General features: G+C 41.7%; 1 protein-coding gene across 2 annotated transcripts in view; it reads left to right on the plus strand.

The window, feature by feature from the left end:
- Positions 1–5442: 5442 nt before the first annotated feature.
- Positions 5443–23846, plus strand: part of cdh11 (cadherin 11, type 2, OB-cadherin (osteoblast)) — a 93809-nt gene continuing 75405 nt past the window's right edge. For both annotated transcript variants that reach the window (XM_085296197.1, XM_085296198.1), the window contains exon 1: positions 5443–5914. The gene's annotated coding sequence lies outside the window, so the exon portion shown is untranslated. The remainder of the gene's footprint in view (positions 5915–23846) is intronic.

Consider the following 23846-nt stretch of genomic DNA (forward strand, 5'->3'; position numbering starts at 1 on the left):
AGTACGTCACCAACCAGTCTTCTAGGTTAAGCCCATTTTCCATTGGTACCTTCTCAGCTTGAATGCACACAGCTCACCACAACTCGACTTGGATCAACTGGTTTTCCATTACGGTCGAGTACCACCTAATGTATGTGGTCAATCATTATAGCAAAATGACAAAGCATGCCATAACATCATATGCAACACAAACTTTACAACAAAGGTGGATGTTGAGGTGATGATACACCTGTTGCTCGGTCTGTGACTTTTTGTCTGCCTTGGGGAACACGATGTTATCTTTTGTAGACACTTCCCTCGTTGCCGGAATTCAAAAATGGTGGTTTTGATTTTCTTGAATGAGATGCTCTCATGACGCCACTGATCAGCCAATCAGTGGCATGCAGTCTGACGATGTCACATTTTAGAACCTACTTGAATCACTTCTTCCCCTTTTCATTAGTACCTACTTGGATTGATTTGGCATGGTTTTCAGGATTTTCCATTAGGTCATAGTACCTGGTACTTTGGTTTCCAAGCGATCTGAGCAGGTACTAAAATGTGACGTTGCCAGACTGCATGAGACCGATTGGCTGATCAGTAGCGTCACTCGATGAGTCATGAGATCGTCTCGAAAATCAAAACCGCCATTTTTTAAACTCAGCAATGAGGGAAATGACTACAAAAAACAATGCTGTGCTCCCCTGAGTCTGACAAAAAAAAAACACAGACAGAGCAGCAGGTATACATTTGCTTCGACATCCATCTTTGTTGTAGCAATTGTCTCCCATATTAATTCCATCGCGGAACACGCAGACGAGAAGCACGCAAACAAGGTACTACTGGGTTGTAATGGAAAACCAGTTGATCTGAGCTGAGCCATGTCAGTCCCTGGAGAGTCGATCCGAGTAGGTACTAATGGAAAAGGGGCTTAGCCTAGAAGACTGGTTGGCGACACACTTCCAACCATCAGCTGCTACAGTATCAGATATGCCAGAAAAAAGAGAATAGCCTAATATTTCTGTCTTTAGCTCACTAACCTTATCCCTCTACAGACTCATGAACTACCAAGCTTACATCAAACAAACTGCCTTTTTTTCAAAAATAAAAAATAAAGATTTTCCAGATTATAACATGAGATTTTCACAGCTGTGGGGAACCTTCAGAATAACCATACAGGAAAGCAGATAACCCTTGAGTTACGGTTGGTTTACAAATCCTTCTCTACATGGAGCTGCTAAGTTAAGAATAGAAAGAAAAATATATGGAAGGATTAAGATGAACTGTAAGCATGGTTTGATTCCATGTTTTATGTTTAATTTTAAACAAACAAAGGGTTTGTGTATTTTTTTATTTTATTTGAAACAGTATCTTATATGAAGAAAAATCCAGCTACAAGCTTTACCTTGAAAAAAATATATATCAAAATTTAAAAATGTAAAACCAATGAATTATGGCCTCAATGTTTGCTGTGCTGAAAATTTCCAAAACCATTTTATCCTCACTCAGCAGCAGTGAGAAAGGTGAGTGTGCATATAACTCCCCAAAAAACATGAAACTTCTCTGTCTTTGAAGAAGAGAAAAAAGTCCATTTCTTTTGTAGCATCACCTCGCTGTCCCTTGCAGGCTGTTGGCATGGAAAAGACTGGGTTTTGAACCAGAAGTCAGTGTGCATTAAGAATTTCAAATACATTCAAAGGCTGACTTTTTTTATTGAAACGTACCAGACTCTATGAAATGAAAAATTGTGTGCAAAAGGCTGCAGTTGTTTACATTTTCACTCATTATGGCCAGAAATACCCTGTAATTACATTTGACAACCTGCCCTTTATCTTAATCTAATTATGTCATTGTTACGTTTCGGTGTGTCAGTGTTTTGTTTTTGCGTGACTGTTATGTATTTCCTGCTTTACTTTGAAAGTCTGTGTTATTTTAGTGTGTTCAGTTTACGTTTTCCCTGTCTCGTCAGTTCTAATTTGCCCCAGCTGTGTTTCCCTCCTGTGGTCCATTCCCTGATTGCTCCTTCTATGTATTTAAGCCTTGTGTTTCAGTGTGTCATGGTCGCGATCTCCCCCGTGTTGTAAATAGTTTGGTGTGTTTGTTGTAAATAAATAGTCTGTTGTAAATACTTTCGTCATGGGATATTTTCGTTTTGGGATTTTGGTGGAGAGCTTTAGTTTTTTTTTTTCTCGTGTGTTTTGCCTTATTTTTATTTTCCTGCGTTGCACCCCGGTTGCCTAGGCCGGGGTGTAACATATGGGGGCTCGTCCAATCGCTGGGGGGTCCGAGGGAGGGACTGCTTCGGCCGTCTGTCTTCGCTGGAGGGTCCGAGGGCCGCTTCGGCCGTCCGCCGTTGCTGGAGGGTCCGAGGGAGGTCCACTTCAGCCTCCGTCTGTCTTCGCTGGAGAGCCCGGGGACCGCTCCAGCCTTCATCCGCCTTCGCTGGAGGGTCCGTGGGACCACTCCAGCCTTCGTCGTCTGCTGGAGGGTCAGGGGGGCCGCTCCAGCCTCCCTCGGTTTCATCTGCCTCCGCTGGAGGGTCCGTGGGACCGCTTCAGTCTTCGTTTGCCTTCGCTGGGGGGTCCGAGGGACCGCCCCAGCCTTCGTCGTCTGCTGGAGGGTCCGTGGGACCGCTCCAGCCTTCATCAGCCTTCGTCCGTCTTCGCTGGAGGGTCCGTTGGAGGGACCGCTTCAGCCTTCGTCTGCCTTTGCTGGAGGGTCCGAGGCACCGCTTCAGTCTTCGTTTGTCTTCGCTGGAGGGTCCGAGGCACCGCTCCAGCCTTCGTCGTCTGCTGGAGGGTCCGTGGGACCGCTCCAGCCTTCATCAGCCTTCGTCCGTCTTCGCTGGAGGGTCCGTTGGAGGGACCGCTTCAGCCTTCGTCTGCCTTTGCTGGAGGGTCCGAGGCACCGCTTCAGTCTTCGTTTGTCTTCGCTGGAGGGTCCGAGGCACCGCTCCAGCCTTCGTCGTCTGCTGGAGGGTCCGTGGGACCGCTCCAGCCTTCATCAGCCTTCGTCCGTCTTCGCTGGAGGGTCCGTTGGAGGGACCGCTTCAGCCTTCGTCTGCCTTTGCTGGAGGGTCCGAGGCACCGCTTCAGTCTTCGTTTGTCTTCGCTGGAGGGTCCGAGGCACCGCTCCAGCCTTCGTCGTCTGCTGGAGGGTCAGTGGGACCGCTCCAGCCTTCATCAGCCTTCGTCCGTCTTCGCTGGAGGGTCCGTTGGAGGGACCGCTTCAGCCTTCGTCTGCCTTTGCTGGAGGGTCCGAGGCACCGCTTCAGTCTTCGTTTGTCTTCGCTGGAGGGTCCGAGGCACCGCTCCAGCCTTCGTCGTCTGCTGGAGGGTCAGTGGGACCGCTCCAGCCTTCATCAGCCTTCGTCCGTCTTCGCTGGAGGGTCCGTTGGAGGGACCGCTTCAGCCTTCGTCTGCCTTTGCTGGAGGGTCCGAGGCACCGCTTCAGTCTTCGTTTGTCTTCGCTGGAGGGTCCGAGGCACCGCTCCAGCCTTCGTCGTCTGCTGGAGGGTCAGTGGGACCGCTCCAGCCTTCATCAGCCTTCGTCCGTCTTCGCTGGAGGGTCCGTTGGAGGGACCGCTTCAGCCTTCGTCCGCCTTCGCTGGAGGGTCCGAGGCACCGCTCCGGCCTTCGTCTGCCTTTGCTGGAGGGTCCGTGGGACCGCTCCAGACTTCATCCGTCTTCGCTGGAGGGTCCGTGGGACCGCTCCAGCCTCCACCAGCCTTCATCCGGTTTTGATCAAACATTTCACTTGGGGTTACATGTTTGATTTTTGGGTAGGGGGAAATGTTACGTTTCGGTGTGTCAGTGTTTTGTTTTTGCGTGACTGTTATGTATTTCCTGCTTTACTTTGAAAGTCTGTGTTATTTTAGTGTGTTCAGTTTACGTTTTCCCTGTCTCGTCAGTTCTAATTTGCCCCAGCTGTGTTTCCCTCCTGTGGTCCATTCCCTGATTGCTCCTTCTATGTATTTAAGCCTTGTGTTTCAGTGTGTCATGGTCGCGATCTCCCCCGTGTTGTAAATAGTTTGGTGTGTTTGTTGTAAATAAATAGTCTGTTGTAAATACTTTCGTCATGGGATATTTTCGTTTTGGGATTTTGGTGGAGAGCTTTAGTTTTTTTTTTTTTTCTCGTGTGTTTTGCCTTATTTTTATTTTCCTGCGTTGCACCCCGGTTGCCTAGGCCGGGGTGTAACAGTCATTTTGCATCCAAAGTAATAAAGGCCTGCTGAATGCTATAATGAAAATATGCATTATCATCTACTGCTCCCCACTGAATGAGAACCCCTGCAAGTGAGCCATGCTTGTGAGCCTTTTTTTTTACCCCTGCCATTAGCATCCAAAATACATACAGAAATTTACGGATGGGGGTGAGCAACTGGCAGCTGATACAGGCATTTATGAATGGCTCGATGTGGCACTTATGTGTCATCACTTGTGAAAGCTGTGGTTAAGATTTTGTTAGGACTGGCCAAATAAACAACTTGAGTAGGCTGAAAAGTCATGATGGGATTCCAAGTAAAATGAATCTTCCGAGAAAGATAAAACTATTGGAAATGTATTGGTTTAAAGGCTTTAAATTATTGTTTTATAGGTTCTTGTGTGTGTCTATCTTGTGTGAAATCGCTTCATTTAAGCAGACTTTGAATGTTTCAAAATATCAAAACATTAATATCAAAAGTAACAATCATTGGGTTAGTGTAATTGATGCACACACTATCTATTTTTTTCTGAGACTAAGGGATCCATAATAGCAGATGTTTACAAGTCGAGCGTTGCTTTACGAAATACTCCTTCAAACCATTCATAATTTAGTTTTCCAGGTGTGGGTTTTTCCAGCTTTTTTTTTCATGGCCAATTACATCGTTTACACTGGACTTTTGTAGGCGACACTCTCTGTGTATAGCAGGCCTGCCGTCCTCTCCTTTCATTGGCTCTCTGTGCAATTCTAAATCTCTGCTGGTAGCGGTTGGAAGCTCCTCTTAGCCAATGAGGAAATAGCAACTGTTGCATTCAGTTACCCTCCTGCAGGGCTTCTTCTGCTGTAACCTCTCAGGGTGGATTTTGATGTGGGAAGGGTGTACAGTGTTACAATACAGATAAGGCTATAATGTGGCCTAAACCTCATTAAACAACGTATCCTTCTCAGTGCAAATGCTTTTTGCAACCACGGTCAAAAATAACTAAACAAATTATATTTCTACTGTAATAAAATCTGAAAATGTTAATGTGTATTGAGAGGTTTGCCCCACTTGAGTTTGTCATTTGAGGTGCCACTTATTTAATTCCGACGAATAACAAAATTACTACCGATACAGGAGTAAGAGGAGAGAGAGGATTACCAGTTTCATACGCCCTCCAACGGCAGCGACACCTCTCTCTCTCTCTCTCTCTCCCTCCCTCTCTTCTCTCGCTGCTGCTGCTGCGCGCCGTTCAGTTTCCCTCACATCGCTTCCGATGCTCCAGGAGGGAGGACGGATAAACGGCGCTGACGGTACCGGATTTGTTACCCGAAGGAGGGAGGGATGCTACGGTGATTTCCTCTCTTTTTCTCTTCCAACACCCACCTCCTCACCATCCCCTCCACTCCTCTCCATCACTTCAGTCTCGGACCTCATCAAGACGCATGACTGCTCTTTCATTTTTGTCCTCTCTTTTCAGTTTATCTTTAAATTCGCTTGACTGGTTTGTTTTTTTTTTATTATTTTTTGCCACTGAGCTCCAGCGGGAAACCCACTTGGCTCAGCTTGAATTTCTACCCTCTCATCTCCAAGCGCACGTAAACATAGAAAAACTGGGCTTTTAATCAGTGGATGTGTTGGACATCTGGTAAAAGAAGCAATACTACTTAAGTCAAGTGGCCGATCTCTACTGGCTTGTATGTATTGAGGACACTTGGGTGAACGAGCTGCGCACGGAGTCTCACTTCCAAGGTAAGACCACTGGAGTTTAAGGACTGGGATTTTGCCGTAGTTACATCAACACACTTCCATCGTATGTCTCTCTTCTCACTATCCGCGCATCTCTTCTGCAGAGGCTTTCCTGAGCGCAAAACACACGAGAGCCAGCGAAGTTAAAGGTTTAGGTTCCCGGGATGCTGGGGAGATTCTGGTTAGACTCTTGACTAAACCAAACTGTCGCACAAACACTTCTTATACATTATAGGAAGATTACTCGGAGATGATATCGGACTTGATTATGTTTGATTAACAATGGAAAATCTCACAAAACCCAAAGATCCTTTGTGCATTAAAGACAGCACTTGGTTTTATTTGTTGTGCTGCTGCCAGTAACAGTGCAGACTTTATTCGTTCCTCCGGGCCACTGGACGACGGTTGGATCTGTGTGGTTTTCGCATAACAGAGCGTGGATTCACTAAAGTTTCTCTTGCAGTGTTTCTGCATATTTTTACTTATTTGGTCTGCGAGTGCATCCAACTGCGTTTGCGTATTTGTGAGTCTGCCCACGTAGCCTATAGTAGCTAATCTAGGAGTAAGCTCCCTTTCGCTGTCTCCGTGTCTCCCGGCGGCTCCGCGTAACTGCGACGCAGAACTTTTCCTTGGATCACCATCAACAGAGTCTGGATGTGTGAGGGGGGGTTGCGGTCACATAATTCGGTAAACAGATAAATTCACTGCGTCCCTTTAGCCCACTCCAGGAAAGAAATATTTGTTAGTGTTACAGTTAATCTGCATTTATTTAACATATTTCTTCCTGTTTCTTCCAGAAAGCGTTTTCCCCCAACTTATCCTCCTCCTGTAAAATCAAAACGGCATATTTAAAATTCTCAATCCCCAATATTTCCCCCTTTTTCGCCATTTCCCCTTCTTTCATTCTTTCTCGTTTTCTGGTTTTTGCGGGGTCATTACTGATTTGGAAGCTAATTGATTTTGTGATTTTGAAATGTGAATCCCTGAAGACTCCACGCAGCTTAGTATTCAGTCCGTTTGAATACTTGAAGCGGAGCGGCGTTCTTGCCCTTTTGGTGTGCGCCAGCGCTGGTGAAACTGCATAAAAAATGCATACAGATCACTTGCCCATAGGCTCATTCAGGCTCGTTCTGCACTCAATTAGGTCCGTGCGTTTGGCTTAGCATCCCTGTAGGGCCACATTAGATCATTTTGTAAATTGTTGCATAGACATCCAGTGAAATTTGCTCAGTAGAGTAGATTTGTCCGTACTGGTTGGGTCTGTGCGCATGCTGGTCTGATATGAATAATTACAGATGGATTTGGAACTGGTCTGCTGCTCAGCCGCTTTCAGCAGAGAGTAAAAGAGATATCGGTGTGTAGTTTTGGGCATCTGCAATTCCGCTGCGTTTTCAATGGGGGAGCAAAGAGAGCTAGAGAGGTGTGTGTGTTGGGGGGGGGGGGGGGGGGGGCGTTAACTCCAGGGCTGTATCTTTGGTATTCATGGCACAACTCAAGATTGCTGCTCTCAAGCAGGCAATAATCTCTCTCTCCCTCTCCCCCTTCTGTCTCCCACACTGTTGCTGTATAAAATGTCTCCCCTCTCTCCCGTACCTTTGCTCTCCCCTTTGCATTTCAACCCCCTCCAACTCACCATTCTCTCGCCCTCCTCTTCCTCTCTCTTCATTTCTCTACACAGCAATCTCTCCGACTCTGTCTGTGCGCTTCAGTCTTATGGGAGCCATTGAGAAAATCATTTGCTGCTGTTGTATTTATTCGACAGGGGGTTCCTAGCAGCCAGGCTTGGCTGGAGAGATGTTTTCTTGTGTTGCCTTGAAAAAAGTCTGCAGTCTACAATGGAGCAGGAAAGATGCAGAGAAATGGATCCATTAGATGCTCTAACTGCAGTTTAGTAAATAAGGGGGGAAAGGGTTTGGAACTTATTGTGTTATATTTTCGACAGGCTTTTTTTTTTTTCATTTTTTAATTCCCTTCTTACAAGTGTTGTAACTGTGCTGTTGTGGTTCCCCCCACACTTCCTTATTATGTGGTTACTTTTCAGAGAGCGTTTCCCTGTTTATTTAATGTTTGCCAATTAGCCTACAGACCAGTCACTGCAGCGAAGAACAGCAGAATTCCCCTTTTTTATATTTAGTTCTGAGACACTGTGGCTCACTGGCCACTTAAAAGACATATTACACACAAAGAAGGTCCCTAATTTAGTAGTTTTGAATTGCTGCTTCTTATGTTCACTTAATGACAGAGCTCAACATCACAGCTGTCGCTCTCTGGCTCCACAAAGGGTTTTTGTAAGTAGCACAACAGTATCACTCAACTTGTGCTTTTGGATGTTTTCTTAATTCACCAATTAATTCTTCATTCTCCCAATATTTCACTCAAACAATAATACAGTGTGGGCAGAGTAAAAGAGGAAAAGATCAAGAGGCAAAAAAAGAGGTGCAGGAAAGGAAATGAGGGGATGTGGTCTGCAGAGGAGATGAGGTGCAGGGCAGAGAGAAACAACGGGGCAGACGGTCGGAGGAGCAGCAGCTGAGCAGAAAAGAGCATGACTCCTATCAGGATGTGAAGAAAAGGAGGAGGTGGTGGACAAGAGAGGAGGGCAGCGTGACGTCTATCAGTAGAGTAGTCAGTCTCATTCCTTTTTGAGAGTCACTGCCGTATGAGCTGAAATGAGACATGCGAGTAGAAACTGCCTGCCTTCACTTAGCCATTGCAGGAATGAACAGTTCCCGCAAAAATGTGGTTTTATGTCTGCAGAAGTGATTGTATACCTTAAAAGCAGGGCAGACACACATAATTCCCTTGTACCAGTACATCTTTGTGCTATTTAGGGTGAGCAGCATACAGAAACCTGGCTTGGATGACAGATGAAAGCGGGGTGGGAGAGGTATCAGATTTTTTCCCTGATGTTCAGCCAAGAAATTGCACAGAAACTGACACAGAAATGTCGTCAGATTTGTTGGTTTTTACTGAAGTGGTTTCAGAACCTGGCACTGGAAATACTGTGCATCATAGCTGTGCTAGTTATAGTTAGTAAAGATAGAATTAAGCTTAACGAGCTTTAGCATTTCTTCTGGAATGTGTGATAGGACATGAGAAGGCCAGAAGATATTTAGGTTAAGTTCAAACTCTCTAACTCAGAATTCAATCTGTGGGAACTTTCTCATGACTTATCTTAGACACTATGCACATTAGACACTATGTTTACCTATTATGTATCTATAGACTCAGTCCAAGTGTGTAGCAATAATTCCTGTTGATGTTATTTGACGTTCTTCAGAGTTTCACAAAAGAAGGAAAAAGAAGCAGCATTTGAAAATGTTCTTTAAATTAATGGCAAATGCAGAAAAATCAGACAATATAAAATTTGCTTTTTACTTATAAGTATTAATTTTGATCAGCTTTGAGTGATTTTTAAAGATTTGATGGGACTAATTATGTTGATCTTTCCACATTCATGAAACGAGTAAGACAGAATCTTAAAAAGAGAATGAAAAGAAAACAACCTTGCTTTCTGGATTGAGTTTAAAGGCATCTGCCTGCAAGCAGTGCTGATGTAGCACCCTAGGGAGGAAACAAAATAGAGGGATTAATTTATTACACTGTAATCATTATATTTATTTTTAATTAGGCACCAACTGCTCATCCTCGTAAGTTATGTGATCGTAAAGTAGTTTTTTTAAATAATGAAAGGGAAGCTTAAAAGATAGAATAAAGTTGTGATCCTGCAGATAAAGAAACAGGACTCAAAAAGAAGACAGTAAAGGGGAAAATGAATGGAAGAGCTACTGGACCATTTCTAGATGACGACAGAGGGAGCTATTGGGCTTTGCTGCAGTATTGGCTCCACTGCTCCTTTTCCTTCTTTCTGCTCTTTATTTCTAATTCTTTTTCCAATCTCTCTCCTTTCTCCTGCTCTGTCTGTCTCTCTCAGGGGGCCAGTCAGAGAGATGGAGAGGTAGTTAGGCTCCCCAGGGATACAGGATTCAATATGAATGCCCCTAACAGACAGACCCACACGCGCACACACGCACAAATCTTGTCTGTCTGGATAAGCCTGTCCACTGTGACTGGTTTCTCTTACCTTCACATTCACGTTACCTCCCAGTGAGAACGGGGTGGGGGAACATTGGTGGAGAATTGAGTTCTGCCTTCTGCTTCTGGACTTTTTTTTTTAAATTTTGTTTTCTTCCAGCCCCTTGCTCCATGGGCTCAATAGAAAGCAGAGTCAGCACACACAACTGGTTAAACGTCAGCTTTTTTTCTCTCTTTCCCTTAGATCGATCTTCATCTATTTAAAACAGCAGAATGTGAGGCCAGATAGATGTTAGGCTGATATATAATTTCCTATGGCAGCGGAATGGGATTATAACTCTAATCTTTCATCTCAACCGGACTAAATGGCAGAGTCAGTAATTAGTGCCTTTGACCTCTAATCCCCATACTTGTTCTCTAGCGGTGTGTGGGGTGGGGGGTGGGGGGGTGGAGGAGGAAAAAAAAAAAAAGCAAGTTAATTTGTCTGTATTTGATGATTTCCTGGGTATTGGTGCACGTGGGGAAGAGTGAGACAACACAGGTGGCTTAGTAGTGTTGACATAGTTCCCATGCAGCATGACATACTGGGTTTAGTTTCTTTGGCCTTAAGCATGGCGTTTGTATGTTTTTTTTTCTTTCTTGAGCTCATGTGGTTTCAATTATTCCTCAATTGGTCTACATGCCAGCGACTTTAAATTACAGTGCACCCGTTCCAGTTCATGCACTTTAGTCTGACTACTCTCTACTTTTTGGCCCGTTTCCCTTCCTTCAACGTAGCGCATACTGTGTTTTGATTCCGTTCTCTGTATCCCTAAAAAGGAAAAGAAAACCAATAACTTGAATATCAAGTGAAAAATCACTAAATTGGAAAATGTTTTCAATTTTGTTGACCGAAACAAACTAACAAGCAGCGTGATTCATGAATGTGTCCCATGCTCTCATTATTTGATAAGCAAAGTCACATTGAAGTAATTTAGGCAGTGCAGACTAAAGCTGGATGGGATGCATGCAAGTACTCAGAGATGGGAAACTGCACCACAAGTAATACCACAAAGCAACAAGGACACCAGTTAGAGCAAATAAACAAAAACATGTGGCAGCACAGAGAGACTACAGCATCAATTAGGTGTTCACTTTTAATTGCCCTCGCATCATGCGCACCTAAAACGACATGCTGCAGCTGCAGCTGTGTTGGTTTCCAGTATTAAAGCTTTGTTAGCTGAATAGTGATCCTCGGCATGGTCGACCTTCTCACTCCTGCATAAAAGAGCTGAGCACTGGCAGAAAAGGCTGCGTGGATTTACTGCTAGGCGATGAGGCTGCAGTTTAATTGCAAAAACAGTGGAGTCTGGATCAATGTTAATTCAGGATTAATGAGTGATTTCATCGATTTTACCATTGATGATCGGAATACAGGGTTGACACTGATATTGATTGTATTGGAAATTGATTATTCGAGACAGCGATTTATATTGATCAGAACACCTTGTATGGGCACGTGTATAGGCACCTGAACTTTTCATCCAGAATATTCATTTGTGAAATCTAATTGATTGCAAATGTGATTCTTTTAACAATGGTTTTGTGTGTGTATATATATATATATATATATATATATATATATATGCTTTAGATATATTGTATAGATGTAGGTGTATGCACGAGTGTGACAGAGTGGGCCTGAAAAATAAGTGTAATTTGTTTTCTGTGACAGTCCTTGGGTCCAGTCAGGTGCTCTGCTGTCTCGTGGACACCAATCATATTAAGGAAAAAGAAAACCATGTTTGTTATTTTTTTAAACAGTCAAATGTAACTATATTTCTGCTTTGGCAGACAGCATGTCACAGGCAGAGACACTGAAAAAGAGTGAGGGAGCGAGAGGGAAAGGAAATAAGGGATGAAGGTCGAGAACAAAGTTCATCTCAATTATGAATTTCAGGAGATTTTCTTTACTTTTTGCGGTCGCTCTGGTACAAAAGTACTCGGGATTGGGGTCAAAGAGAAATTTGGGCTCTTTCTTTAATGCCAATTAATAATTCACAGCTGAAAAGGCGTCTGGTTTGACAAGTTTTGTATGAGGTACTGTAGAGTCAGTGAGAAAGAAAGAATGTGAGGAACAGTGGCTAGTTTCTGCGTGCGGGTCAAGGAGAGATTTAATGAGTCATTTGCTTCTCATTATTCAGGATAATAATTAACTCTGTGTGTGTGTGTGTCTGTACTTGTCCAGCTATCATAGTGAGCACCAGCTTGAGTTTTAGAGCATTGGTATGAGGACATTTTGGAAAGCAGAGGACCTTTTGGGTTGCTACCACATTGTGATAGTTGTTGAAAAGCATGTTTGATATTGAAGACTTTAGGCTTTATGTTTATGTTAATATAAGAAAACGCATTAAATCTATGTCTAAGAATATCCTCAGCAAGATAACCATTAAGTATTGTCATAAAGTTATTCATAGTGGGCTTGTCCACCTTTTTCACTCAAACTGATTATGTTTTATAAGTTACTACACTTGTCATCAATTAATATGTTGTGATACTACATGCAACAAGTCATGGAAAAAACTTCCATAGCCTAAAGCAGTGTCTTCTAATTACTTTTAGGTATTTTTGTTTAACAAATAACTTAAACAGTTAATTGACTTTTGAACTTTATTTTATTTTAAATCACCTGTCAAACTCAAGCTATCAGTCTCATTCCCCATCTTTCTTTTTTTGTCCGTACCATCATTTTCTCACTCCCTCTATCATTTATCTCCACTAAACTTGTCAAACACGCACAGGCGCGCACAGGTTTGAGCATGTACCTGCAGTGGGTGTGCTGTTGATTACCATAATTAACACGGTTATGTTAATTGTAGCAAGTTAATTTTGCTGATGGAACACATTTATAAAGGTGAACTTTATGGACAGTTAGCTATGGTTTCAAGGTACAGTGTGTGTCCATGCTTTTCTGTTTGCATCCTGTTTGCATCATACTTTATATATGTGAGGATATGTGCACATTAGTGGCTGACAAATCAGTTCAAATCAGTTCAAATCAGGTTTAAATTGTGGAAAATGATTTATTTTGCAGGACACGTGCTGACAAAGACACAGCAAGTGGTGTCGAAACCAGAAGCTGAACGTACACACAAACACACAAAGTGTCAGTGGCCGGCCAGAAAAGCAAATGCTGCATATAGCTTATCTGATTATAAGCAGGGTTAGATAGAGGACTCTGCATTAGAGGGAGTGTTGAAGAGACATGCAGATCAGACTGATAAATAGTTTAACTAAAATGTGGCATTTCAGTAGCTCCACAGTCTAAAAACCATGTTACTGTGACCTCCATCTGGCCAAGAACATTCATCATTTGTCCCTCCCTGCATGTATTTCTGTTGTTTTTCTACTGTTTAAGAAAATATGAACATGAGAACTGAAACTGGATGACACAATTCATATGCGGCATAATGAGCTTTCCGAAGATGTAGCTCGAAGGCGGAATACACAAAAAAGTAGTTAAGTTTGCAGTCTTATGTCATCGAGAGAGGAAGGGCTCTGGCACCCAGGCTCTGTGAACATAAGTAGCGTAATAATCCTGTTGCATACGTTCACTTATTTCTTATCTTTTTATTTATGTCACATTGTATGCCTTCATATTTGGCTTATTTATCAGTAAAATTGCTTTTTAAGGTTGAATTATTTTAAAACAGTTTAAACAAACACGGTAATGGAAACCAGTTTTTCATGCAACAAATTGGCTCTTTGTCCTGTCTGCTGGCATATGGGGCTATTTATGACGGAATTGTTTTTCTTGTATTGTGATGTGAATGATGTGGGTGTTCAGTAATGGGATTTTAAACCACGATTTACCTGTCTTTAAGGCACATTAAAGTCATTAGATGGAGACAATCAGAATGCATGTAACTGTTAATGGTTGGACAGCTGCAAGACAATTAGATGTGACCATAGGTAGTTAAAATGTTTATCACTTTATAACGCATTAATCTCAATATTTAAATCCCTATGAAGTGGACAAATATGAGGAGAAGCTTCTTAGCCACACATATTCTAATATTTCAAAGTGTTTCTAGCATTAACCAGTCAGTATGCTGGCAAGGCCTGCATTTGATGTCAAAGTAATGCTTTGATCACACTGGGACTTATCTACAGCTTCTCATCCAGTTCTGTCTCATCCTCTCTTGTTCTCTCCTTCCTTCTTTCCTCAGTCCTCTTCTTCCTCCCCTTCCTTTCCCTCTTTACTTATCTCCCTTCTCCTGTCCTCCACATTTCATTCTCCTCCTGTCCCCTTCAGTATACCTCAGCCCCCTCACCCCCACCTGTATTTATTCCCACTGTGCTTCAAATGAACACAAGTGTTACTCTCTGAAAAATTTCCAAAAATAAACCCGGCCTGGAGAAATGTATTACATAGAGTTTTTTCCCTTATAACATATAGCAGCTTTCTGTGTAATTTAACATGATTGCTAAATTATGCACCATATTAGAATGCATGAATGATACTTTTTTCCTAGCTGCATAATTTGTGAGTTCACTAAATGAGCCAATCTCGCAGAACCCTGAATTTCTTCGGAATCCTTGCAGAGATACTGCGATCTGAGAGGCGAAGGTGTGTCTGTTTTCTGTGCACATCCACTCACACCGGTGCCACAGAAGAATCCATGAGATTAGATTAACTAGGTAAAATCTACATTTTACCAGCTTTGGTTTGATGGTGTCACGCCAGATGATGGCTCACTGACACGCACATAAAAAGACATGGGGGAAAAAACGAGATAACAGTGTACATGTGACGCTGACACATACTGTTGTACTAAGCCTATAGAGAAAAACCCAGTTTTCTTTTCTACAAGACAGCATTACTGCAAGCTTGACCTCTTTAGCATAATAACCTCTCTTCATTTTCCTCCCTCTGTCACTTTCTGTTTTGCTTCTGTTTCATTATTTTGTTTTATTTGCCGTTCTTTCTCTGTGTCATTACTTTTGGCTAAAACCCTGCATTCCTTCTTTGCATTTTTATTCATTTTTTTCTGTCCCTCCCCTTCTTTCTTAAGGTCCTCCACCCCTTTGCTATACTTTCTCTCTTTTTTCCTCTCCGTTTCCCTAGCCATGCTTCATTGACCGTGACACGTATAATAGTGTAATATGATTGAATATGACTGCAGCTTCTTCATTGGACACTATTAATTTCACTTTTTTCCATTCGACTGGTTTGACTTCAGTATATTCCCTCCCCGCTCCATGCCTTAATCCCTGACCATGGGTCAGTTTTATAGAGCAACATCATTTTTTTTTCCTGTCATCTCTCCTTGTAAGTTTTCATTTTTATTCCTCTCTTCTTTTACCTGTCTCCCCTCATCTAAATAGTTTACATTCCTCATCCTCTGACTTTCGTTAGCTCTCTCTTATACTTTCTGTTTAGTTGTGCTGTGACTGCATTGACCTTTTCAGTGAAAAGAGAAGAGTTGAGCAAAATGTATTGCCACTTCTAGGGCTGACTAATTGTTATTGCGCTACAGAAGGCCATAGCTATATATAGGGAAAGGTACAAGGACTGATATGAGGCAGATCCTCTTCTATTCAGTCACTGACACTTTTTCTTCACACTTCCACTAATCCCTTTGTGAAAAGTACTGCATAGGAGGAAAATGAAAACAAGGTTCTATGGGTTCTTTAAACATGAAGAGAATTTAAGCGAATGTTTAATTTCTCTTAACTTTAACATAAGCCAAAGCAGTGCTGACAATAAAGTAGGATTAATGTGTCACTGTAGAATAACGCACTATCACAGATTGTTTGTACAGGTTGGAGATTTTTACATTTAACCCAATATTTACACCTCTAAATATTTAACATTTGCTATTAGATGTTTAATATTCCTTGCATTTTTAAATGATCTTGCAAAATGGCAGTGGTCGTCATTACCACTACACCCAGTTGAGGTTATTTTTAAATCCAGTGAAGTAGCAGTTCCTCGGGGCCATTATCAACTATTGCGTTTTCAGTGTTTATGTGGAATGACATCACATTTGTCACAGCCATGTTTATTTTTATTGTGATATCGTGAAAGCAAATGTCATCAACATTGTTTAGATTCTAGTGGCCACGTTGAAGAAACAAGGTCACCATGTATGTGTGAGCGTTAGTCCAATGTGTCCATGCATGTGAGTTTTTTTCAGATATTATTGCTAAAGCTGACCACACAATGTCACACACCCTCTGCACGTTCGTGTGCCCATGCCCTTGCACCTGAGTATCACCATCAGCAACAAATAAAAGTCATTTCAGGCAGTCTGTCTGCATGAGCCCATGTCATCTGAAGGTGCAAGGTCACTCAGTGCTCAAACGTCATATGCAAGGCTCAGTGTGGGTGTAAGTCTAAGCAAGCATCTCACTTTACTCTTATCTTTACAGGAACCAGATGACTCCAAAGGCACAGAAAGACTTAAAAAATTCCAGACAAGGTTGAAGCTTTGAACAAAGTCTTCTGAGATTGTTGAAGTAATGTAGCATTAGGTTGAGTGGTGAAGGATACTGTGTGTATTAGGAGTCAAAGTGGATGTAGTCTGCATAAAAGTCCCTGCAAATATACTGTAATAACAGTATATTTGCGAGTGTGTGTGTGTCTGTGCTTGTGCTGGAGGGCAGGCATACAGCGGTACAGATCACTCAATGTATAAACAGATGTTTTGACCTTTGTATATAAGGAAATACTACCGATGTTTTATTCACTGAGCATGTTTATATTTTACTCAACCAGACGATGCACCAATCTTTAAGCTCTGTTTAGCGCAAAAAGAGCTGAATGTCATCTGGTTTCATTCTCAAGATGAAAAGAAGTATATCAAAGGAAATATCTTGCTGTGAAATTTTGAAGTGAAAAATAACCTTCTTATTTATTAGGATTTCCATTTTCGCTCGCTTTTATTCATATTTCAGGTGGAGTAACTTTAACACCTTCATTCAAAACAATTTACTTTAGCAGGTTCAGGTACTTAAGGACACTTTTTGAGTTTCATAAAGGGGTTTTACAGTCCTCAAGGATACAATGGAATTTCAAATATAATGTAGAATGAATAAGAATGAATTGTTTAAGTTGTTTCCACAGAATTTATACAGTGATTTTGTTATGTTCTATGCAAATGCATGTCTTACTTTATCTCTTTGCCTCTCTGGGAATGTTTGACTGTCAGTATAAATTTCAAAAAGATCAGATACTACAACAAACATCAGTTTGGGAGAAGTTTAGCAAAAGGGACTGCTCTTGAGGAGTCGTCCAGATTGTTGGGATACGTATGGGTGTCTTTGCCTTGAGGGAACTTTGAGAACCAACAGTGTAGGCTTATTGAGGTATGGAACAACAAAGGTCTCTCTGTGTTAACCTGAAGAAATAAGGGAGGGGACTTGGCTTCACCAACCATGTAGGAATGAAAAACAAAAAAGGGGTGGGGGTTACTATACTGAGAATAGAGGCAGAGAAAAGAGGGGATCTTTTAGCATGGGAGGATGTTTTGGCACAATGACCCTTGTGTCTTCCAGTCTGTCACCGAGTCAAGTGGTTTGTGGGTAATGGGTGGGATATATGAATCAGAGTGGTAATAAGGGTCATTACACATGCATGGTAGATGTAATGGTCCGCAACACTGCTGATCAATTTCTACTGCTTACCTCCACCCTCAGTTTCTGTCTACTCGTTCATCTTTATAGAGTCGATTCCAAATTAAGTCATTATTTGAAAAATACGGGTATAGATGGTATATATGTTCAAGCCAAGCAACTAGACTCTACTAATATGGTATGACTGATTGATGTCATGTTCAAATGAAGCCTTAAGGCCAAATCGATCAGGAAGCAAACTATACTGCAAAATATACTCAGGCTTATTGTTCTAGAACTTGTTCTAGAAATTAGAAATGTTTCTAATTTCTAATTTTATTCCATGTTAAGCGCAACCGACACTGAGCAACTGACATGAGAGAATAACTGGCTATTAAATATTAATGAAGATTGTGGCTATCTCGAGGCCTTTACGAGTTTAATGATGCACATGCATCTTTGAAAATAAATCCATCTTCACACATTATCATTATGAATAAAAACGGCTTCAAAGATCTAAACTCACTAATGACTTCTAGGTGAACAGATCATGACCTGCCTTTGAGGCAAAGTTTTCAGCCTGTAAGGTCTCCATGGGCTAATTTGAATGTAAACAGTGTGCGTCAGTCACTGGATAAATACGATGGGGGGAGTACATCCAAGGCTGAAGGGTGGTCTTTAAAGGCTTAGTGATATCCACTAAGACCTTATGTTCTGCCCCTTGCCTCCTCAATAGTGCAAAGCTAATCTGGGGCTGCTTAGGGCTGCTTTTTTCGTCTGTTGGGGTGACCATCTCCCTCCCTCCCTCTCCCTCGCTTTTCCATTTCAACCTAAGAGACTCAGCGTCTCGCTCAAGGACACTCCCGACTGGGCACATGCTTGCTGATGCACATGTATTGCAGTGAAAGAAGTGTTCACCTTTGAGCCAGGAATTCATCTGTCAAACCACTTGGCAAAAGCCTGCTGTTAGTGCACAGAGGTCTGTTTATTCTGTCTTCCTCTCTGTGCACACTGTGGAATACAGGTAATGTCTCCCAATTACTACACACTGAATCTTTTTAAATCACTGAGTCAGATAGTTCCAAGGCACTACAACAATACTCTTTCATTTGATTTGAGAATGATCCAAGAATATGTTATTCCAATGAAAATATTCCTTCTTATCCCCCCTCACTGGTTCATCGGGGTCACGGTGTCAGATGTTGGACAATAGGACAGCTGTATCCAGATCAGCTAAAGAGCCACAAACCCCTGGGGGTGGGATTAAGCCAATTAGTAGCTGTCAATCACTATGGCGTATCATGGACAGCTAAATCAATACTTGGATGAATGGGGAGAAGGAGGGTGTGGGAGAAGGTGGGACAGACACATGCATAGAGGCTGACGGTGAGAGATGCTGGGTGTGTGGATAAACTAAGCAGCAAATGTGGTAGGATGGAGGTATAAAAAGGTGGAGAAAGAAAAGTGAGAGGGATAATAGAGATTGGAAGCATTTGTGGACTGAAAAGGGATGGATATAGTATTGGGAAGGACACAACTCTGGAACACTAGTGTTCATTTTTTGAACTGATTTACAATGCAGAAAATTAAAGAAATTCAGGGACCGTGTAAGATATTGTTACTCATGAAATAATTGGGATAAAACACTGGGAATGATTGCTGCAGTACAGATAAATGTATATATGAAACAAAAAGATGGATCCATGAAAGAAAACTGCAAAAACGATTGTTGTGGAAATGAAAGGGGCTAATGCAGAGAATATCCAGGGAGATAAATAAAGACATGCGCCACAATAAAGCCTAGTCTCCACTCAAAACCCCAAGAGATGCAAAAAAAAAAAAAAAAAGAAAAGAAAGAAAAGAAAGAAAAAAGAATAGGTGTGCAAATCAGTACCGCCTCCCGTTTTCCATCTTTTCTGATCATCACTCTCTGTGTCCCATCTGTTTTGATTTCACCTATTTGTGGGTGTGTGCTCTGTATTCCAAAGAGGTTTGCAGGAGACACACAATTTGTTTATCATGGCTGGGGACATCAGAAGATCCCATCTCCTTCTGACAGCTGAAAGACGGGGGAAAAGGCCCCAGCAGAGAATCAATAGACCTCAGAGAAAGAATGACAGGCAGAGAGAGAGGAGGTGGTGGATGTAATGGGAATACGGGGGAAGGGGTGGTGGGGTGGGGGCGAGAAATGATGCAAAAAATGAGAGGAAATGAGAAAAGCGAGGAAATGGAGATGCAGATGGTTAATAAAAAAAACATGCCATGATATTCAAGCAAGGTTTGGGAATGATATGAAGGATGCATCTACGCAGTCTAAAGCCTGTTCAGTCAATTAAGTCAAGAGAGACGAAAGAATCAAGAAAATAATGATAGACTAGCATGAAGGACGAGACATGAAGAGGAGTGGAAAAGGAAGGATGACGATATTAATAAAAACCTTTTTTTTTCTTTTTGCACATCTGTCAGATCCAGAATATAATGAAATAATTGTGAATGGGTATGCTTTCACTACTAAAAAGCTGCTGTTCCTTTTTACATTTTCAGCTGATTGAGCGAAAAGTGAATGGACTGTAGAGTTAGACTATAGGGCTGCATTGATAGAAAAGGGATGGGGCGGAAGAGGAGAGGAACTGAAGAGGAGATGGATAGGGAAGGGGAAGAGAGGCAGAATAAAGGGAAGGATGAGAAGATGGTTTACAAACAACCAAACAAATTGAAGATGAGGGAGCAAGAGAGGGGTAAGAATGGAGCATGCCAGAGATACAATGATAACAAAAACACAAATGGAACAAAAATGAAGAAAATGGAGTGAAGAGGAGGCTTTTAAAAGCAATAACGATGAATACAAGGATGGGAAAGGAAAACTGCAAGATTAGGAGAGGGGTTGGAGGGGGTTCTATAAAAGAAAACAAATGAATAAAAGGCCAGATGAGTGAGAAAGGGGGAAGGGGAAACGAGAAGATGAGATAAAGGAAACATGGAAGCAAAACAATAAGAAGAGGATGTTGTTGCATGAATATGGAGCTCGGAACATCTGGTGTGACTTTCAAAAAGTTCTACGGCCTTTTGAATGTGTGTGTGTGTGTGTGTGTGTGTGTGTGTGTGTGTGTGTGTGTGTGTGAGTGAGTGAGAGAGAGAGAGAAGTATATTAGGTGGGGGGGGTTTTAGTCTAAAGCAGCCATGCACATAGAGGCACACCGAGCAAGCCTGCCATACTCACTCATATACGCCTGGATGGATACAGAAAGAGAGATCAAAGCATTAAGAAAGGAGAAGGCTGGCTAGGAGACAAAAGAGATGCTAGATGGGAAGAGAGATGGATGGAAAGAAGGGACAAAAATAGGGAGGAGAAGGACAGATGGAGGGGAGGAGTGGGAGAGAGATGGGGAGGGAAGGGGTTTTGGTAGAGAATTAATTTTTTTATTTTTCTGATTGATTTACCTTAGTCTCCAAGGCCACCGAGTCATGTAATCATCGGAAGGATTTTTGATCGTTCGTCTTTATGGAAGAGATGTGTCATTTCATCATTTCATTCATGTGTCTGCTTGGAGGTGACACACAGGCTGTATTTTCCTTCTCTGACATTTAAAAAAATAGTACTCATCACAACTCTCAGATCTTCATAGAAATACTCTCTTTTTATAATAAAGTTGAAACATTTTAAACAATTTAATGCTTTCTGGTCTTAATTTCCCCATTTTTGGTTGTTGTTGTTGTTTAGTTTTTTTAATAACCCTTGAGAGTTGGCATTACGTGTTCTTTTCGTCATTCATTTTGTCCTTTAGTAAATTATATATTTTATTATATTGAATTCAAAAACTTCACAAGTGATATTTTTCCGCCTGTTTTCACTCTTATGGAAGCACTGAATAATTCATGTAGCATATTGTTCTAACTTTTGAAGGACAAAATACTCATCGTTTGTTGCTTTCATTTTGAAACCTTGTCCATCTGTTGTATATCTTAAAACCAAAAAACTATCTTTGATAAAAAAAAAAAAAAACATTTTCTAAAACAGATTCCTTAGTTTTTGAAAATTTCTACCCTTTTTTTTAACCCTTCTTCAAAAGTGTATTCTTCCTGGTCCTTGACATCTTAACAAGCATATTTTCCGCCTGTTTTAACCCTTAAGGAGGGGCTGAATAATTCATTGGGTACTGCTCCCTCTAGTTTTGCTAACGGGTCAGTCACAAAGCCATACATTTGTAAATGAGGGTAATCTACCTCTATGAAGCTGTGTGCATGTGTATGTGTGAGTGTTGTGTGTTTAGACGGGTCAGGCTTTAAGACAAGGAACGTTTTGTCCGATAAGAATTGTGTGTGTGTGTGTGTGATGGGGGGGTGGGGTGGGGGGTTGTGTGTAAGTGTGTGTTAGCTGTTGAGTGCTGAGGGCTGCCGGGATTTGTAGCTATGCTACCACAATGCCCCTTTCATCCGAAGAACCATCTGATTGTGTGTGTACGCGCTCGTGCGTGTGTCCATGTGTGAGGGAGTGATTTTTGTAGGCCTCTTTTCTGTGTGATCTCTTTATTTGTCCAGAACAATAAAAGATGGAAGCCTGAAGGCACAGACACTAATAGAGAAAGGAAAGACACAGACACACAGCAGGAGGAGAGGCAGGCAGACAGAAGCATGACTTAGATATACTGAGGTGTGTAATTCAGGTCACTGGTATGGCCTAAACACACATAATTTTAATCGCAATATGTGATATACATGATATCTGCTTCCTTATCTCACCTGAAACTCAGCTGTCTTTAAATGAAAGTGTTACATTGTGTGAAAGATCTAATATCAAAGCTTTTCTATTCATCAGAGGAACTACACAATCTCGGAGAATGCTCTTGGGAAAAAACAAAAAATCGTGTCCAGAGTGTGTGTTTTACACGGAACTGACACTCACAGCAATAAAAAAATATTGTAAAATTCATAGATTACAAACATCAGCAGCATTGAGTACTGAGAAGTGTAGTGAGTCAGAGCCACAGGAGGGAAATGAGAGCAACGCAGTGAAGTAGAAAAGCTTTTAGCTGCGAGATAAGAGCATATTAGGGCAAATACAGGTGGGAAAAGACGGGGCTGAAACGCTTTATTAGTTCTTGATGAGGCGGGTTTTCAACCAACAAGAATGAGTGACGAATGAAATGAATGACTGGAGATGTGACTGGAAAGGTTATTTCTACATCCGTGAAGCTAAAGAAAGATTTGACTTAAACCGCATCTACTCAAAATTATATATAGCTTTTTTAATAGCTACTAATCAGAATTTTCCATATAATTTTGGAACAGGAATGGAAGAAATATACGTAAGGGGAAGAGGAGGAGAGAGAAACAAAAATACATAAAATGAGGAAGGAAAGGGTGGACTACAGAAATGGAAAAGAGAAGAGACAAAGAATAGAATGATGCAAAAAAGGAACAAAGTGCAGGCGTTGCTTGATCACTGGCCATCTAAGTGTGGTGTGTGTATTTCAAGTTTCCAAGTTACCAACACCTCTGTTGAGGCAAACCAAGCCTGACAGCAATCACACACTCATACTACCTGCTTTGAGCTTTGAGGGGATGCCATTTTGACTTTTTTTTCTTTCCGTTTCTTTTTTTTCTTGCAGACGTGTTTTTTTTGGCCCTCTCAGACTCTAATTTGATGAGTTTTCCATGGCTGGGGCCTCCAGTTCTTCAACTTGCATGAGCGTGTGTGTGGTTTTGGATAACGATCAAGCTATTTTTGGCATTCCTGATTGGTTGGACATGCTAAGAAAAGTCTGGGTTTATTCACCACCACTGTTTCTCATATTTCATACAGTCCGTTGATTTCTTGAAATCTTACCTCTCCACTTACCTACTTTTAGACTCAAAATATAACCATACACAGTGCGGTGAAAGAAGTGGCCTTTGCTTTTAATAAATGATCGATGGAACCGATTGAAGCACATACAATATGAGTAAGAAAAAAAATACTTTTAGACCTTAATTAATACCTTAAAGATAACGGAGCACTGTCCTCATCTGCATTCAGTCACTGCTGTGCAAAGTGCATCATGTGCACCATCACTCAAATGTGAACAGAAGTCCAGAATCTTCAAGATTTCAGTGATACAGAGGCAAACTTCAAACTGATGAATAGAGTCAGGGAAAGCCTTTATGAGAAGTTTTTAAATGCCAACTCTAATGTAATCTAATTAGATTTTTGCTCTCAGCAGATCATTTGCCTTTTCAACATGCCTTAAAGAAACAATGAAGGTTTGTGCAAGACTGACCTATTGGTCACCTTGGCTGCTACACAATAAGAACAATCTAATCGATG

The sequence above is a fragment of the Mchenga conophoros genome, linkage group LG13, assembly GCF_057382185.1.
Source record: "Mchenga conophoros isolate Kocher_MC1m ecotype Shallow Benthic linkage group LG13, M_conophoros_male_GT1.1, whole genome shotgun sequence".
In the NCBI taxonomy this organism is placed as follows: Eukaryota; Metazoa; Chordata; class Actinopteri; order Cichliformes; family Cichlidae; genus Mchenga; species Mchenga conophoros.